At 37.3% G+C, this 15,610-nt stretch overlaps 1 protein-coding gene across 12 annotated transcripts in view; it reads left to right on the top strand.

The window, feature by feature from the left end:
- LOC140481781 (rho-related BTB domain-containing protein 1-like) overlaps positions 1 to 15,610 on the top strand; it is a 742,286-nt gene that overhangs the window by 670,193 nt on the left and 56,483 nt on the right. The gene's annotated exons all lie outside the window — the stretch shown is intronic.

The raw sequence follows: 15,610 nt of genomic DNA on the forward strand, positions 1-15,610 counted from the left end.
TGTTGTTATTGGTGTGGTACAGGCGATATTTACACATGTTGTTATTGGTGTGGTACAGGTGAAACTTACAGATGTTGTTATTGGTGTGTTACCGTCGATATTTACGGATGTTGTTATCGGTGTGGTACAGGTGATATTTACAGATGTTGGTATCGGTGTGGTACATGCGATATTTACAGATGTTGTTATCGCTGTGGTACAGCTGATATTTACAGATATTGTTATTGGTATGTTACAGGCAATATTTACAGATATCGTTATCGGTGTGTTACAGGCAATATTAACAGATATCTTTATCGGTGTGTTACAAGCGATATTTACTGATATTAATATCATTGTGGTACAGGTGATATTTACAGATGTTGTTATCGGTGTGTTACAGGTGATATTTACAGATGTTGTTATCGGAGTAGTACAGGCGATATTTACAGATGTTGTTATTAGTGTGGTACAGGCAATATTTACAGATGTTGTTATCGGTGTGGTACAGGTGATATTTACAGATGGTATTATCGGTGTGGTACAGGTGATATTTACAAATGTTGTTATCGGTGTGTTACAGGCGATGTTTACAGATATTGTTATCGATGTATTACAGGCGATATTTACAGATGTTGTTATGGGTGTGGTACAGGTGATATTTATGGATCTTGATATCGGTGTGGTACAGGCGATGTTTACAGATGTTATTATCGGTGTGTTACGGGCGATATTTACAGATGTTAATATCAGTGTGTTACAGGTGATATTTACAGATATTGTTATCGGTATGTTACAGGCGATATTTACAGATATCGTTATCGGTGTGTTACAGGCGATATTTACAGATGTTGTTATCGGTGTGTTAAAGACGATATTTACAGATATTGTTAACGGTATGTTAAAGGCGATATTTACAGATATTTTTATCGGTGCGTTCCAGGCGATATTTACAGTTGTTAACATCAGTGTTATACAGGCTATATTTACAGATGTTGTTATGGGTGTGGTACAGGTGATATTTACAGATGTTGTTATCGGTGTGGTACAGGCGATATTTATATATGTTGTTATCGCTGTGGCACAGGTAATATTTACAGATATTATTATTGGTATGTTACAGGCGATATTTACAGATATCGTTATCGGTGTGTTACAGGTGATATTTACAGATGTTAATATCAGTGTGGTACAGGCGATATTTACAGATGTTGTTATCGGTGTGTTACAGGCAATACTTACAGATGTTGTTATCGGTGTGGTACAGGTGATATTTACGGATGTTGGTATCGATGTGGTACAGGCGATATTTAATGATGTTGTTATCGGTGTGTTACAGGTGATATTTACAGATGTTGTTATGGGTGTGGTGCAGGTGATATTTACAGATGTTAATATCGATGTGGTACAGGCAATATTTACAGATATTGTTATCGGTCTGGTATAGGTGATACTTACAGATGTTGTTATCGGTGTGTTACAGTCGATATTTACAGATGTTGATATCGGTGTGGTACAGGTGATAGTTACAGATGTTGATATCGGTGTGGTACAGGTGATATTTACAGATGTTGATATCGGTGTGGTACAAACGGTATTTACACATGTTGTTATTGGTGTGGTACAGGCGATATTTACACATGTTGTTATTGGTGTGGTACAGGTGAAACCTACAGATGTTGTTATCGGTGAGTTACAGTCGATATTTACGGATGTTGTTATCGGTGTGGTACAGGTGATATTTGCAGATGTTGATATCGTTGTGGTACAGGTGCTATTTACAGATGTTGTTATTGGTGTGGTACAGGTGATATTTACAGATGTTGTTATCAGTGTGGTACAGATGATATTTGCAGAAGTTGTTATCGGTGTGGTACAGGTGATGTTTGCAGATATTGTTATCGGTGTGTTACAGGCGATGTTTACAGATATTGTTATCGGTGTGTTACAGGCGATATTTACAGATGTTATTGTTGTAGTACAGGTGATATTTGCAGATGTTGTTATCGGAGTGTTACAGGTGAAATTTACAGATGTTGATATCAGTGTGTTACAGGCGATATTTACAGATATTGTTATCGGTGTGGTAAAGGCGATATTTACAGATATATTTATCGGTGCGTCCAGGCGATATTTACAGTTGTTAATATCAGTGTGATCCAGGCGATATTTACAGATGTTAATATCGGTGTGGTAGGGACGATATTTACGGATGTTATTATCGGTGTGGTACAGGCAATATTTACAGTTGTTAATATCAGTGTGATACAGGCGATATTTACAGATGTTATTATCGGTGTGGTACAGGCGATATTTACACATATTGTTATTGGTGTGGTACAGGTGAAACTTACACATGTTATCGGTGTGTTACAGTCGATATTTACAGATGTTGTTATCGGTGTGGTACAGGTGATATTTACAGATGTTGTTATCGGTGTGTTACAGGTGATATTTACAGATGTTGTTATCGGTGTGTTACAGTCGATATTTACAGATGTTGTTATCGGTGTGGTACAGGTGATATTTACAGATGTTGATATCGTTGTGGTACAGGTGATATTTACAGATGTTGTTATCGGTGTGTTACAGGTGAAATTTACAGATGTTGATATCGGTGTGTTACAGGTGAAATTTACAGATGTTGATATCGGTGTGTTACAGACGATATTTACAGTTGTTGTTATCGGGGTGTTACAGGCGATATTTACAGTTGTTGTTATCGGTGTGTTAAAGGAGATATTTACAGATGGTGTTATCGGTGTGTTCCAGGCCATATTTACAGATGTTAATATCAGTGTGGTACAGGCGATATTTACGGATGTTGTTATCGGTGTGGTACAGGCGATATTTACACATGTTGTTATTGGTGTGGTACAGGTGATATTTACACATGTTGTTATTGGTGTGGTACAGGTGAAACTTACAGATGTTGTTATTGGTGTGTTACCGTCGATATTTACGGATGTTGTTATCGGTGTGGTACAGGTGATATTTACAGATGTTGGTATCGGTGTGGTACAGGTGATATTTACAGATGTTGGTATCGGTGTGGTACATGTGATATTTACAGATGTTGTTATCACTGTGGTACAGGTGATATTTACAGATGTTGTTATCGGTGTGGTACAGGTGATATTTACAGATATCGTTATTGGTTTGTTACAGGCAATATTTACAGATATCGTTATCGGTGTGTTACAGGCAATATTTACAGATATCTTTATCGGTGTGTTACAGGCGATATTTACTGATATTAATATCAGTGTGGTACAGGTAATATTTACAGATGTTGTTATCGGTGTGTTACAGGTGAAATTTACAGATGTTGATATCGGTGTGTTACAGACGATATTTACAGTTGTTGTTATCGGTGTGTTACAGGCGATATTTACAGTTGTTGTTATCGGTGTGTTAAAGGCGATATTTACAGATGGTGTTATCGGTGTGTTCCAGGCCATATTTACAGATGTTAATATCAGTGTGGTACAGGCGATATTTACGGATGTTGTTATTGGTGTGGTACAGGCGATATTTACACATGTTGTTATTGGTGTGGTACAGGCGATATTTACAGATGTTGTTATTGGTGTGGTACAGGTGAAACTTACAGATGTTGTTATTGGTGTGTTACCGTCGATATTTACGGATGTTGTTATCGGTGTGGTACAGGTGATATTTACAGATGTTGGTATCGGTGTGGTACAGGTGATATTTACAGATGTTGGTATCGGTGTGGTACATGCGATATTTACAGATGTTGTTATCGCTGTGGTACAGCTGATATTTACAGATATTGTTATTGGTATGTTACAGGCAATATTTACAGATATCGTTATCGGTGTGTTACAGGCAATATTAACAGATATCTTTATCGGTGTGTTACAAGCGATATTTACTGATATTAATATCATTGTGGTACAGGTGATATTTACAGATGTTGTTATCGGTGTGTTACAGGTGATATTTACAGATGTTGTTATCGGAGTAGTACAGGCGATATTTACAGATGTTGTTATTAGTGTGGTACAGGCAATATTTACAGATGTTGTTATCGGTGTGGTACAGGTGATATTTACAGATGGTATTATCGGTGTGGTACAGGTGATATTTACAAATGTTGTTATCGGTGTGTTACAGGCGATGTTTACAGATATTGTTATCGATGTATTACAGGCGATATTTACAGATGTTGTTATGGGTGTGGTACAGGTGATATTTATGGATCTTGATATCGGTGTGGTACAGGCGATGTTTACAGATGTTATTATCGGTGTGTTACGGGCGATATTTACAGATGTTAATATCAGTGTGTTACAGGTGATATTTATAGATATTGTTATCGGTATGTTACAGGCGATATTTACAGATATCGTTATCGGTGTGTTACAGGCGATATTTACAGATGTTGTTATCGGTGTGTTAAAGACGATATTTACAGATATTGTTAACGGTATGTTAAAGGCGATATTTACAGATATTTTTATCGGTGCGTTCCAGGCGATATTTACAGTTGTTAACATCAGTGTTATACAGGCTATATTTACAGATGTTGTTATGGGTGTGGTACAGGTGATATTTACAGATGTTGTTATCGGTGTGGTACAGGCGATATTTATATATGTTGTTATCGCTGTGGCACAGGTAATATTTACAGATATTATTATTGGTATGTTACAGGCGATATTTACAGATATCGTTATCGGTGTGTTACAGGTGATATTTACAGATGTTAATATCAGTGTGGTACAGGCGATATTTACAGATGTTGTTATCGGTGTGTTACAGGCAATACTTACAGATGTTGTTATCGGTGTGGTACAGGTGATATTTACGGATGTTGGTATCGATGTGGTACAGGCGATATTTAATGATGTTGTTATCGGTGTGTTACAGGTGATATTTACAGATGTTGTTATGGGTGTGGTGCAGGTGATATTTACAGATGTTAATATCGATGTGGTACAGGCAATATTTACAGATATTGTTATCGGTCTGGTATAGGTGATACTTACAGATGTTGTTATCGGTGTGTTACAGTCGATATTTACAGATGTTGATATCGGTGTGGTACAGGTGATAGTTACAGATGTTGATATCGGTGTGGTACAGGTGATATTTACAGATGTTGATATCGGTGTGGTACAAACGATATTTACACATGTTGTTATTGGTGTGGTACAGGCGATATTTACACATGTTGTTATTGGTGTGGTACAGGTGAAACCTACAGATGTTGTTATCGGTGAGTTACAGTCGATATTTACGGATGTTGTTATCGGTGTGGTACAGGTGATATTTGCAGATGTTGATATCGTTGTGGTACAGGTGCTATTTACAGATGTTGTTATTGGTGTGGTACAGGTGATATTTACAGATGTTGGTATCGGTGTGGTACATGCGATATTTACAGATGTTGTTATCGCTGTGGTACAGGTGATATTTACAGATGTTGTTATCGGTGTGGTACAGGTGATATTTACAGATATCGTTATTGGTTTGTTACAGGCAATATTTACAGATATCGTTATCGGTGTGTTACAGGCAATATTTACAGATATCTTTATCGGTGTGTTACAGGCGATATTTACTGATATTAATATCAGTGTGGTACAGGTGATATTTACAGATGTTGTTATCGGTGTGTTACAGGTGATATTTACAGATGTTGTTATCGGAGTAGTACAGGCGATATTTACAGATGTTGTTATTAGTGTGGTACAGGCAATATTTACAGATGTTGTTATTAGTGTGGTACAGGCAATATTTACAGATGTTGTTATCGGTGTGGTACAGGTGATATTTACAGATGGTATTATCGGTGTGGTACAGGTGATATTTACAAATGTTGTTATCGGTGTGTTACAGGCGATGTTTACAGATATTGTTATCGGTGTGGTACAGGTGATATTTACAGATATTGTTATCGGTGTGTTACAGGCGATGTTTACAGATATTGTTATCGGTGTGGTACAGGTGATATTTACAGATATTGTTATCGGTGTGGTACAGGTGATATTTACAGATATTGTTATCGGTGTTTTACAGGCAATATTTACACATGTTATCGGTGTAGGACAGGTGATATTTACAGATGATGTTATCGGTGTGTTACAGGTGAAATTTACAGATGTTTATATTGGTGTGTTACAGGCGATATTTACAGATATGGTTATCGGTGTGTTAAAGGCGATATTTACAGGTATTTTTATCGGTGCGTTCCTGGCGATATTTACAGTTGTTAATATCGGTGTGGTAAGGACGATATTTACGGATGTTATTATCGGTGTGGTACAGGCGATATTTACAGTTGTTAATATCAGTGTGATACAGGCGATATTTACAGATGTTATTATCGGTGTGGTACAGGCGATATTTACACATGTTGTTATTGGTGTGGTACAGGCGATATTTACACATGTTGTTATTGGTGTGGTACAGGTGAACCTTACACATGTTATCGGTGTGTTACAGTCAATATTTACGGACGTTGTTATCGGTGTGGTACAGGTGATATTTACAGATGTTGATATCGGTGTGGTACAGGTGATACTTACAGATCTTGTTATCGGGGTGTTACAGGCAATATTTACAGTTGTTGTTATCGGTTTGTTACAGGTGATATTTACAGATATTGTTATCGGTGTGTTAAAGGCGATATTTGCAAATGTTGATATCTGTGTGGTACAGGCGATATTTACAGACGTTGTTATCGGTGTGGTACAGGCGATATTTACACATGTTGTTATTGGTGTGGTACAGGCGATATTTACACATGTTGTTATTGGTGTGGTACAGGTGAAACTTACAGATGTTGTTATCGGTGTGTTACCATCGATATTTACGGATGTTGTTATCGGTGTGGTACAGGTGATATTTATAGATGTTAATATCGGTGTGGTACAGGCCATATTTACAGATGTTGTCATCGGTGTGTTACAGGCAATACTTACAGATGTTATCGGTGTGTTACAGGTGATATTTACAGATATTGTTATCGGTGTGTTAAAGACGATATTTACAGATGTTGACATCTGTGTGGTACAGGCGATATTTGCAGATGTTATCGGTGTAGTACAGGCGATATTTATAGAAGTTGTTATTGGTGTGGTACAGGCGATACTTACAGATGTTGGTGTCTGTGTGGTACAGGTGATATTTACAGATGTTGTTATCGGTGTGGTACAGGCGATATTTATAGATGTTGTCATCGGTGTGTTACAGGCAATACTTACAGATGTTATCGGTGTAGGACAAGTGATATTTACAGATGTTGTTATCGGTGTGTTACAGGTGATATTTACAGATATTGTTATCGGTGAGTTACAGTCGATATTTACAGATGTTGTTATCGGTGTGGTACAGGCCATATTTACAGATGTTGTCATCGGTGTGTTACAGGCAATACTTACAGATATTATCGGTGTGTTACTTGTGAAATTTACAGATGTTGATATCAGTGTGGTACAGGTGATATTTACGGATGTTATTGTCGGTATGGTACAGGTGATATTTACAGATATTGTTATCGGTGTGTTACAGGCGATGTTTGCAGATATTGTTATCGGTGTGTTACGGGCGATATTTACAGATGTTGATTTCAGTGTGGTACAGGTGATATTTACAGATGTTGATATCGGTGTGGTAGAGGCGATGTTTACAGATATTGTTATCGGTGTGTTACGGGCGATATTTACAGATGTTAATATCAGTGTGGTACAGGTGATATTTACAGATGTTGTTATCGGTGTGTCACAGGTGAAATTTACAGATGTTGTTATCGGTGTGGTACAGGTGATATTTACACATCTTGTTATTGGTGTGGTACAGGCGATATTTACACATGTTGTTATTGGTGTGGTACAGGTGAAACCTACAGATGTTGTTATCGGTGAGTTACAGTCGATATTTACGGATGTTGTTATCGGTGTGGTACAGGTGATATTTGCAGATGTTGATATCGGTGTGGTAGAGGCGATGTTTACAGATATTGTTATCGGTGCGTTCCAGGCGATAATTACAGTTGTTAATATCGGTGTGGTGTGGACGATATTTATGGATGTTATTATCGGTGTGGTACAGGCGATATTTACACATGTCGTTATTGGTGTGGTACAGGTGAAACTTACAGATGTTGTTATCGGTGAGTTACAGTCGATATTTACTGATGTTGTTATCGGTGTGGTACAGGCCATATTTACAGATGTTGTCATCGGTGTGTTACAGGCAATACTTACAGATGTTATCGGTGTGTTACTTGTGAAATTTACAGATGTTGATATCAGTGTGGTACAGGTGATATTTACGGATGTTATTGTCGGTATGGTACAGGTGATATTTACAGATATTGTTATCGGTGTGTTACAGGCGATGTTTGCAGATATTGTTATCGGTGTGTTACGGGTGATATTTACAGATGTTGATATCAGTGTGGTACAGGTGATATTTACAGATGTTGATATCGGTGTGGTAGAGGCGATGTTTACAGATATTGTTATCGGTGTGTTACGGGCGATATTTACAGATGTTAATATCAGTGTGGTACAGGTGATATTTACAGATGTTGTTATCGGTGTGTCACAGGTGAAATTTACAGATGTTGTTATCGGTGTGGTACAGGTGATACTTACCGATGTTGTTATCGGTGTGTTATAGTCGATATTTACATATGTTGTTATCGGCGTAGTACGGGCGATATTTACAGATGTTGTTATCGGTGTGTGACAGATGAAATTTACAGATGTTGTTATCGGTGTGTTAAAGACGATATTTACATATATTGTTATCGGTGCGTTCCAGGCGATATTTACAGTTGTTAACATCAGCGTTATACAGGCTATATTTACAGATGTTATTATCGGTGTGGTACAGGCGATATTTACAGATGTTGTTATTGGTGTGGTACAGGTGATATTTACAGATATTGTTCTCGGTGTGGTACAGGTGATATTTACGGATATTGTTATCGGTGTGTTACAGGCCATATTTACAGATGTTATCGGTGTAGGACAGGTGATATTTACAGATGTTGTTATCGGTGTGTTACAGGTGAACTTTACAGATGTTTATATTGGTGTGTTACAGGCGATGTTTACAGATATTGTTATCGGTGTGTTAAAGGCGATATTTACAAATGTTGATATCTGTGTGGTACAGGCGATATTTACAGACGTTATCGGTGTGGTACAGGCGATATTTACACATGTTGTTATTGGTGTGGTACAGGCGATATTTACACATGTTGTTATTGGTGTGGTACAGGTGAAACTTACAGATGTTGTTATCGGTGTGTTACCATCGATATTTACGGATGTTGTTATCGGTGTGGTACAGGTGATATTTATAGATGTTAATATCGGTGTGGTACAGGCCATATTTACAGATGTTGTCATCGGTGTGTTACAGGCAATACTTACAGATGTTATCGGTGTGTTACAGGTGATATTTACAGATATTGTTATCGGTGTGTTAAAGGCGATATTTACAGATGTTGACATCTGTGTGGTACAGGCGATATTTGCAGATGTTATCGGTGTAGTACAGGCGATATTTATAGAAGTTGTTATCGGTGTGGTACAGGCGATACTTACAGATGTTGGTGCCTGTGTGGTACAGGTGATATTTACAGATGTTGTTATCGGTGTGGTACAAGATATATTTACAGATGTTGTCATCGGTGTGTTACAGGCAATACTTACAGATGTTATCAGTGTAGGACGAGTGATATTTACAGATGTTGTTATCGGTGTGTTAAAGACGATATTTACATATATTGTTATCGGTGCGTTCCAGGCGATATTTACAGTTGTTAACATCAGTGTTATACAGGCTATATTTACAGATGTTATTATCGGTGTGGTACAGGCGATATTTACAGATGTTGTAATTGGTGTGGTACAGGTGATATTTACAGATATTGTTATCGGTGTGGTACAGGTGATATTTACAGATATTGTTGTCAGTGTGTTACAGGCCATATTTACAGATGTTATCGGTGTAGGACAGGTGATATTTACAGATGTTGTTATCGGTGTGTTACAGGTGAAATTTGCAGATGTTTATATTGGTGTGTTACAGGCGATATTTACAGATATGGTTATCGGTGTGTTAATGGCGATATTTACAGGTATTTTTATCGGTGCGTTCCAGGCGATATTTACAGTTGTTAATATCGGTGTGGTAAGGACGATATTTACGGATGTTATTATCGGTGTGGTACAGACGATATTTACAGTTGTTAATATCAGTGTGATACAGGCGATATTTACAGATGTTATTATCGGTGTGATACAGGCGATATTTACAGGTGAAACATACACATGTTATCGGTGTGTTACAGTCGATATTTACGGATGTAGTTATCGGTGTGGTACAGGTGATATTTACGGACGTTGTTATCGGTGTGGTACAGGTGATATTTACAGATGTTGGTATCGGTGTGGTACAGGTGATATTTACAGATGTTGTTATCGGTGTGGTACAGACGATATTTACAGATGTTGGTATCGCTGTGGTACAGCTGATATTTACAGATATTGTTATCGGTGTGTTATAGGCGATATTTACAGATATCGTTATCGGTGTGTTACAGGCGATATTTACAGATATTAATATCAGTGTGGTACAGGTGATATTTACAGATGTTGTTATCGGTGTAGTACGGGCGATATTTACAGATGTTATTATCGGTGTAGTACAGGCGATATTTACAGATATTGTTATCGGTGTGTTACAGGCAGTATTTACAGATGTTATTGTTGTAGTACAGGTGATATTTACAGATGTTGTTATCGGAGTGTTACAGGTGAAATTTACAGATGTTGATATTGGTGTGTTACAGGCGATATTTACAGATATTGTTATCGGTGTGGTAAAGGCGATATTTACAGATATTAATATCAGTGTGGTACAGGTGATATTTGCAGATGTTGTTATCGGTGTGTTACAGGCGATATTTACAGATGTTGTTATCGGTGTGGTACAGGTGATATTTACAGATGTTGTTATCAGTGTGTTACAGGCGATATTTACAGATATCGTTATCGGTGTGGTACAGGTGATATTTACAGATGTTGTTATCAGTGTGTTACAGGCGATATTTACAGATATTAATATCAGTGTGGTACAGGTGATATTTACAGATGTTGTTATGGGTGTGGTACAGGCGATGTTTACAGATATTGTTATCGGTGTGGTACAGGTGATATTTGCAGATATTGTTATCGGTGTGTTACAGGCGATGTTTACCGATATTGTTATCGGTGTAGGACAAGTGATATTTACAGATGTTGTTATCGGTGTGTTACAGGTGAAATTTACAGATGTTTATATTGGTGTGTTACAGGCGATATTTACAGATGTTATTATCGGTGTGTTACAGGCGATATTTACAGATATTGTTATCGGTGTGTTAAAGGCGATATTTACAGGTATTTATATCGATGCGTTCCAGACGATATTTACAGTTGTTAATATCGGTGTGGTATGGACGATATTTATGGATGTTATTATCGGTGTGGTACAGGCGATATTTACACATGTCGTTATTGGTGTGGTACAGGTGAAACTTGCAGATGTTGTTATCAGTGAGTTACAGTCGATATTTACGGATGTTGATATCGGTGTGGTACAGGCGATATTTACAGATATCGTTATCGGTGTGGTACAGGTGATATTTATAGATGTTGTTATCAGTGTGTTACAGGCGATATTTACAGATATTAATATCAGTGTGGTACAGGTGATATTTACAGATGTTGTTATGGGTGTGGTACAGGCGATGTTTACAGATATTGTTATCGGTGTGGTACAGGTGATATTTGCAGATATTGTTATCGGTGTGTTACAGGCGATGTTTACCGATATTGTTATCAGTGTGTTACAGGCAATATTTACAGATGTTATCGGTGTAGGACAAGTGATATTTACAGATGTTGTTATCGGTGTGTTACAGGTGAAATTTACAGATGTTTATATTGGTGTGTTACAGGCGATATTTACAGATGTTATTATCGGTGTGTTACAGGCGATATTTACAGATATTGTTATCGGTGTGTTAAAGGCGATATTTACAGGTATTTATATCGATGCGTTCCAGGCGATATTTACAGTTGTTAATATCGGTGTGGTATGGACGATATTTATGGATGTTATTATCGGTGTGGTACAGGCGATATTTACACATGTCGTTATTGGTGTGCTACAGGTGAAACTTGCAGATGTTGTTATCGGTGAGTTACAGTCGATATTTACGGATGTTGATATCGGTGTGGTACAGGCGATATTTACAGATGTTGTCATCGGTGTGTTACAGGCAATACTTACAGATGTTATTGGTGTGTTACTTGTGAAATTTACAGATGTTCATATCAGTGTGGTACAGGTGATATTTACGGATGTTGATATCGGTGTGGTACAGGCGATATTTACAGATGTTGTCATCGGTGTGTTACAGGCAATACTTACAGATGTTATTAGTGTGTTACTTGTGAAATTTACAGATGTTCATATCAGTGTGGTACAGGTGATATTTACGGATGTTATTGTCGGTATGGTACAGGTGATATTTACAGATGTTGATATCGGTGTGGTACAGGCAATATTTACAGATATCGTTATCGGTGTGTTACAGGCGATGATTACAGATATTGTTATCGGTGTGGTACAGGTGATATTTACAGGTGGTGTTATCGGTGTGGTACAGGTGATATTTACAGATATTGTTATCGGTGTGTTACGGGCGATATTTACAGATGTTGATATCAGTGTGATACAGGTGATATTTACAGATGTTGATATCGGTGTGGTAGAGGCGATATTTACAGATGTTGTTATCGGTGTGGTACAGGGGATATTTACAGATGTTGATATCGGCGTGGTACAGGTGAAATTTACAGATGTTGATATCGGTGTTTTGCAGGCGATATTTGCAGATGTTGATATCGGTGTGGTACAGGCGATATTTACAGATGTTATCGGTGTGGTACAGGTGATATTTACACATGTTGTTATCGGTGTGGTACAGGCAATATTTACAGATGTTAATATCAATGTAGTACAGGCGATATTTACAGATGTTGTTATCGGTGTAGTACAGATGATATTTACAGATGTTGTTATCGGTGTGTTACAGTCGATATTTACAGATGTCATCGGTGTGGGACAGGTGATATTTACAAATGTTGTTATCTGTTTGGTACAGGTGATATTTACAGATGTTGTTATCGGTGTGTTACAGTCGATATTTACAGATATTGTTATTGTTGTGTTACAGGCGATAATTACAGATGTTAATATCAATGTAGTACAGATGATATTTACAGATGTTGTTATCGGTGTGTTACAGTCGATATTTACGGATGTTAATATCAATGTAGTACAGGCGATATTTACAGATGTTGTTATCGGTATGGTACAGGTGATATTTACAGATATTGTTATCGGTCTGTTAAATGCGATGTTTACAGATGTTTACCGATACAGAATATCGGTGTGTTACAGGCGATATTTACAGATGTTGTTATCAGTGTAGTACAGGTGATATTTACAGATGTTGTTATCGGTGTGTTACAGGTGAAATTTACAAATGTTGATATCGGTGTGTTACAGGCAATATTTACAGATGTTGTTTTCGGTGTGTTACAGGTGAAATTTACAGATGTTGATATCGGTGTGTTACAGGTGAAATTTACAGATGTTGATATCGGTGTGTTACAGGCAATATTTACAGATGTTGTTTTCGGTGTGTTAAAGGCGATATTTACAGATGTTTTTATCGATGTGTTACAGGCGATATTTACAGTTGTTAATATCAGTGTGATACAGGTGATATTTACAGATGTTGATATCGGTGTGGTAAAGGTTATATGTACAGATGTTGTTATCAGTGTGGTACAGGTTATATTTACATATGTTGATACCAGTGTGGTACAGGTGATATTTATAGATGTTGATATCGGTGTGGTACAGGTGATTCTTCCAGATGTTGATATCCTGTGGTACAGGTGATATTTACAGATGTTATTGGTGTGGTACAGGCGATATTTACAGATGTTGTTATAGGTGTGCTACAGGTGATATTTACAGATGTTGTTATCGGTGTGGTACAGGTGATATTTACAGATGTTGATATCGGTGTGGTACAGGTGATATTTACAGATGTTGATATTGGTGTGGTACAGGTTATATTTACATATGTTGCTATCAGTGTGGTACAGGTGATATTTATAGATGTTGATATCGGTGTGGTACAGGTGATTCTTCCAGATGTTGATATCCTGTGGTACAGGTGATATTTACAGATGTTATTGGTGTGGTACAGGTGATATTTATAGATATTGTTATCGGTGTGCTACAGGTGATACTTACAGATGTTAATATCAGTGTGGTACAGGTGATATTTACAGATGTTGATATCGGTGTGGTACTTGCGATATTTACAGATGTTGATATCGGTGTTTTGCAGGCGATAAGTGCAGATGTTAATATCAATGTAGTACAGCTGATATTTACAGATGTTGTTATCGGTGTGGCACAGATGATATTTACAGATGTTGTTGTCGGTGTTTTACAGTCGATATTTACAGATGTTGTTATCGGTGTGGTACAGGTGATATTTACAGATGTTGTTATCGGTGTGGCACAGGTGATATTAACAGATGTTGTTATTGGTGTGGTACAGGTGATACAGATGTTGTTATCGGTGTGGTACAGGCAATATTTACAGATGTTAATATCAATGTAGTACAGGTGATATTTACAGATGTTGTTATGGGTGTGGTACAGGTGATATTTATAGATGTTGTTATCGGTGTGTTACAGTCGATATTTACAGATATTGTTATTGTTGTGTTACAGGCGATATTTACTGATGTTAATATCAATGTAGTACAGGTGATATTTACAAATGTTGTTATCGGTGTAGTACAGATGATATTTACAGATGTTGTTATCGGTGTGTTACCGTCGATATTTACAGATGTTATCTGTTTGGTACAGGTGATATTTACAGATGTTGTTATTGTTGTGTTACAGGCGATATTTACAGATGTTAATATCAATGTAGTACAGGTGATATTTACAGATGTTAATATCAGTGTAGTACAGGTGAAATTTACAGATGTTGTTATCGGTATGTTACAGGCAATATTTACAGATTTTGTTTTCGGTGTGTTAAAGGCGATATTTACAGATGTTTTTATCGATGTGTTACAGGCGATATTTACAGTTATTAATATCAGTGTGATACAGGTGATATTTACATATGTTGATATCGGTGTGGTACAGGTGATATTTACAGATGGTGTTATCGGTGTGGTACAGGTGATACTTACAGATGTTATTATCGGTGTGGTACAGGCGATATTTACAGATGTTATTGGTGTGGTACAGGTGATATTTACAGATGTTGTTATAGGTGTGCTACAGGTGATACTTACAGATGTTAATATCAGTGTGGTACAGGTGATGTTTACAGATGTTGGTATCGGTGTGCTACATGCGATATTTACACATGTTAAAATCAGTGTGGTACAGGTGATATTTACAGATGTTGGTGTCTGTGTGGTACAGGTGATATTTACAGATGTTGATATCAGTGTGGTACAGGCGATGTTTGCAGATGTTGGTATCG

Source organism: Chiloscyllium punctatum, chromosome 1 (assembly GCF_047496795.1).
Source record: "Chiloscyllium punctatum isolate Juve2018m chromosome 1, sChiPun1.3, whole genome shotgun sequence".
In the NCBI taxonomy this organism is placed as follows: domain Eukaryota; kingdom Metazoa; phylum Chordata; class Chondrichthyes; order Orectolobiformes; family Hemiscylliidae; genus Chiloscyllium; species Chiloscyllium punctatum.